This window comes from Petaurus breviceps, unplaced genomic scaffold (assembly GCF_028583685.1).
Source record: "Petaurus breviceps papuanus isolate PSGF00001 unplaced genomic scaffold, PetGlider_PUasm1.0 90444, whole genome shotgun sequence".
NCBI classification, from domain to species: domain Eukaryota; kingdom Metazoa; phylum Chordata; class Mammalia; order Diprotodontia; family Petauridae; genus Petaurus; species Petaurus breviceps.
Window position 1 is genome coordinate 92,781 of NW_027187256.1, and position 5,782 is coordinate 98,562.

The window sequence follows — 5,782 nt, forward strand, 5'->3', positions numbered from 1 at the left end:
TTGCCAAAGTATAATGACATGAATCCATCGAGAAAATAAATATTTCATACTATAGTTCACAATGAATAATGGAGACAATATGTGGAATCAGAGAGCCAGATTTAGACTCTACATAAGGAAGAACTTTCTAACAATTGAAAAATGCTTTGTGGACTGGGATTCCTTGAGAGTGGTTGGGAAGGGATAAGTTCCTTATTATTGGATACTGATTATAGGGATGCTTCCTACTTAAGCATAAACTGAGTGAGATTACCTCTGAGGCTTCCTCCACTTCTGAAAATCTTTGAGTCTGTGGTTCTGTAGTAATATCCAGTACAGTCTGACAGGCTCTGGAGATTTGGGGGAGATACATTTCAAAGAATTCAGAGAACATATCAGTCCTCTTCTGTTCAAACTCAAGAATTCTATAGAATTCTAATAGAATAGGGTTAGTTGAATATAAGAAGAATAGAAGACTCTTAGTAAAGATATTTTGATCATAAATATAGAATATGTTAAAGCAATGAAAAGACTAAAGGGGCTATATTTAAAAAGATCAATATAGATACACAGAAATAACTTACCATGTTATATATAACACAAATATATACATATATGTACACACATACACATGCAATCTACTAAATGTGGAAAAATCTTGTCAAAATAATGCCAGAAAGTTTAGGTTATTAACAATGTTATATATTTATTTATAAAACATATATTTATAAGATATATATTTATATATATTTATAAAATATATTTTTTATATAATAAATTTTTATATAAATATATATTTATATATATGTATTTTATTATATTACTACTGCAAAGTGCTACAAAAAAGTCCTTTATTCGCTCTTGTGGGGGCAAAATGAAGAATAGAAATAATATAGGATGACAGCTCAGATTGAGTGGATCAATCAACAGATGAAAGAAAGGAAGCAGAAATACTCAATTCATATATCTGTTTTTTTCTCCCAAGGAATATGATATTTAGACTGGAAAATATGAAACAAAAAAGTAATTTTAAAAATATAAATAAGGACATAGCAAGAGACAGCTTAACTACCTTCAAAAACTTCCAATTACCTGTTCTGGAAGAACTAGTACATCCTTAGATACCAAAAGAACTTGAGTAATTTCACTCTGCCCCTGTGCTCGATTTTTAAGAGAGCTCCCAGCCCAGCTATGTCTTCACTCCTCTCCAGGATCCACTCCTGACTCTCTGGACTTTCTCTACTATGTTATGGCAGCCTTTTTACCCTGGAAATGCACTCTATCCCCTAACCTATTACCAATTTGTGGTTTGAACCAAATTAACTTTGAAGCTCTCCCTAGCTCAGAGATTTTGTGATTCTATATTAAAGGATAAAATTAGTGAACACTTGAAATAGAATTATATGGTCAAAGAAGTGTCTAGAGTGGAGAGACCTGGGAACTGGTGTCACATCAGTTTTACTGAATATTTTATTAATGATCAGAAATGATGCACAGTGAAATTTTTAAAATTTTAGATGACATTAAGCTATATAAAACTAAAATGGATAAATAAAAGGAAGCTTTCATGAAGTTAATTTGCTTGACAAAAATGACTTATGAATTATAATCTATTGCTTAGTATTAGAAAGAATGATAATAACAATATATTTGTATATAATTTTGCAGAGCACTTTAAAAATATGATCTCATTTGTCCCTCACAACAGCTCCTGGAGGTGGGTACTATTATTATTTTCATTTTATAGATGAAGAAACTGAATCAGACAGGTTAAGTAGCTTGCCCAAAGTCATACAGCTAATATACGTCTGAAGTTGAATTTGAGCTCAGGTCCTCCTGACTGCATATTCAACTCTCTATCCACTACACTATCTACTTGTCCCTAAAGATAAAGTACTTACATAAACAATGAAAATAACTAAAATCTATATGTTGTTCTAAAGTTTGTAAAATACTTTACTTTTATTATCTAATTAGCACCTCATTACACCCCTGTGATGGGAGATACTGTGTTTTGTTATTGCTATTTTACAAATGATGTAAAACACAGAGAGCTTAAGGGAAATTGCCAATGGTTATATATAAGTAGTAATTTAATTCAGTTAGGGGACAGGGCTAACAACTGGGGAGATCAGAAAAGCCTCTTTAAGAACATAGCCTGAGATGAACCTTGAAGTTCCCAGAGGCAGAGTGAGGAGGGAAAACGTGCCTACCATGGAGAGCAGTTTATAGAAAGGCAAAGAGGCAGGAGGCAGGTGACTGCAGGTGGATCATTGTGTGTGAAGAACATCAAGAACATCGGTTTGTCTTGAACATGCAGTGTAAGATGGAACAAAGTATAAGTAAGCTGGAAAAGTAAATGAAGAGAAGTATCATGTTTACTAAATGATGGAAATAAATTAAGGTGTGGTTTTCTGAAGACATTGTGTATATCCCCAAGATCATCCTTAACATTATCATCATAATCATTATTAAGCAGCATTATGCGTCTCAATCAGGGGTCTATTGGTAAATGTTTAAAAATTAGCTCTCCAGAAAAAAATGTAAGCATGATAAAAATTAAGATTAATCTACATTATTAAAATTTTCATCATTTTCTTAAGTCTAGACCACTAACAAAATTATAAATTAAGTTCTGATTTTATCCATTTACAATATGCAATGCTTACAGTGAACCTAGCTGCAACATTTGCCCATGGTCATAATCCCAAAACATTATCCTTCATTCCCAACTGAAATGTTTTGTGCAATTAGATATAATAGGATTTATAGAGGGTGAGAAACCTTAGAGATCATCTCTTGCAATCCCTTCTTTTTGTACATGAGGAAACTAAGGACCAAAGGACCAAAACTGATGTCATTTGGCTTTGATTTTTTTATCACTATAATTCATATAAAAACATATAGTGGATCCATGGAGAGGTTAAGATATGAGGGCAGCTAGAATGCTCATGGAGATGGAGTAGCTTCAGTATTAACACAGAGTAAATGCAGTATAATTCTTCACCTGAAAGATCTTGACTGATTCGGGGCAGCTAGGTGTAGATAGAGCACTGGCCCTGGAGTCAGGAGGACCTGAGTTCAAATCCAGCCTCCGACACCAGACACTGGACATTTATTAGCTGTGTGACCTTGGGCAAGTCACTTAACCATGATTGCCTCCCCCCCCCCCACACACACATACACACACTCCAAAAAAACAGAGGGATCTCCTAACTACTTAATCCAATAGCTTTTTAGGGCAGCTGGGTGAAGCAGTGGATAGGGCACCAGTCCTGGAGTCAGTGAATTTAAATCTAGCCTCAGACATTTGACACATACTAGCTGTGTGATCCTGGGCAAGTCACTTAACCCCCCCCCCTCACACACACACAAGATAGTGAAGGGATTTTGACCAAAACCTATTAAGTTGCAAAAGAGCACTTAGTAGGTGTTAAAAAAAATGTTTATTGATTGATTGCTTACCAAATTCACTTTAAATACCAGAATTATTACCTATTCTCTCCACTCCTCTACACACACACACACACACACACACACACACACACACACACACAGCACTCCTGGAGTTATAAAGTGTAATTTGAGGCAAATAGAAAGAAGTCCTGCTGAGCACCAAGAGGAAATAAAGGACCAAGGTGGTAAAATTGACTTGGACTGAGTCACACAGAAAGAAAATAATAGAATTATATTCAAACCTGAGTTCATGGACTCCAAAATCCATTATACTTTGATCATATCATCATGAAAAATAATTGGAAAATTTGCTTGATAAATCACCCTTTGTTTCCATTGTTAGAGACCAGGCATTTATTTGTAATAACTGTACTACATTGATCCAGTATGCCATTCTATAAATGTCCTTGTGTTTCCTCCAAGTTGTTGCTGTCAACCTAAAGAGAATTGGGTCCAACTAAGCTTATAAATCTCAGAGTTACTGAATTTGAGAATTGGAAGGGACTTTAGGAAGGCATCTAGTCCAACTCACATACCAAAGGAATGTATATGTAATATATATATATATACATATATATACATATACATATATATACATATATATATATATATATATATATGAGAAGTGATTGTGCAGTTTTCAGTTAAGGACCTCCAAGGAGAGGGAACCTTCACCTCTTAAGGCAAGTTATTTCACTTTTAGATAATGCCAAATTTTAGAGATTTTTCTGATATGGAACCTAAATTTGTCTCTATTAAATTTCTACCTATTGCTACTGGTTGTAACCTCCAAGGACCCAACAGAACAAGTCCAATCTATCCTCCACATGAAAACTCTTCAGATACTTGAGCACATCTATTGTGTCTCTGATGATTTTTTCTCTTCTCCAGGGCAAACATGACCATTTTCTTTAAATAATTTCATATCACATGGAGTCAAGATCCTTCTGTAGGCTATTTATCTTTCTTTGCATTCTCTCTGACTTAGGATTCTTCTGACTTACTAACTTAACTAGACAGTTGGTTTTTGGGTATTTGCCTATAAACAGACCAACAATCATATAGGGTAAATGATCTCTGTCCTCTTCATTACAGACAGAATCTGGCCCAGAATATAGGGTTCTTGAAAACCTTGCACTGGTCCTCAACACAGGGTGACAGAAATGTAGAATATGTCAGATTGTAAAGATTGCCCCCTAGAGAGAAAACAAAACAATAAAAAATGAAACAGACATAATAGGTAGGGGGCGGAGCCAAGATGGCAGAGTAGAAGCAGGACCTCCCTGCTGCTCCGGCTTCCACCTTCCCCAATCCAAGTAAAAAGGGGACTCTAAAAAATCTTTGGAGCTGCAGAACCCACAACATGACACAGAGAAGCTAACCTCCCACTGAGGACAACCCAGCAGGCCTGCAGGAATCGGCCAGTGCAGTACACTGGGAGCTGAGCCCAGCCTGACACCGAGGCTTTAGCCCCTCCGTGGGCCTGACTGGCCGCAGGTCAGAGGGTCCCCAGATCAGCAGCAGCTGTGGCTGTTTCCAGAATTATCAATACATAGATGCGAAAGAAAAAGTGAGAGGTCAGTGCAGTCTGGACTTTGGGACCAGTAAGTGGGAGTGCATGGCTTTTGACCCCGGGGCAAGAAGCCACTGAGACGCCAGCACAGCCACCAGCACCACTTGGCAGCTTCAGCTCCTGGCCTGAAGAGTGTAGGGGACCAAGTACCAGTCTGAGGGGTAATCTCTCTTGCTTTAACCTGTTTGGATCTGGATTGCAGTCTAGGGTGGAGGACCTAGGGTATATGTCCAGCTTGCCAGAACATGTGGAAGCTTCAGAGAGGGCACCCATCTAATACCTCTGGCAACTGAGAAAACCCCAGCGTTTGGGAAAAAAGCTCCCCTGTCTGGTGGCAGAGTCCTGCTGTGGCAAAAAGCCCAGGGGTCAAATGACTGAGGGGTGCCATGACCAGGCAAAGGAAACAAAGCAAACAGGAGATTCCAACATTACACTCCTATTTTGGAGACAAAAAGGAGCAAAGCATGGAACAGGAGGAAGACAGTGAAGTCAGAACTCCTGCGCCAAAAGCTTCAAAGGAAAATATGAGCTGGTTACAGGCCATAGAGGACCTTAAGAAGCAGATAAGAGAAGTGGAGGAAAAATTGGGAAGAGAAATGAGAACAATGCAAGAAAATTATGAAATGAGAGTCAACAGCCTGACTGAAGAAAATAACACTTTAAAAAACATACTGACTCAAATGGCAAAAGAGGCTCAAAAAGGCAATGAGGAGAAGAATGCCTTAAAAAGCCGAATTTGCCAGATGGAAAAAGAATCTCAAATGCTCAATGAGG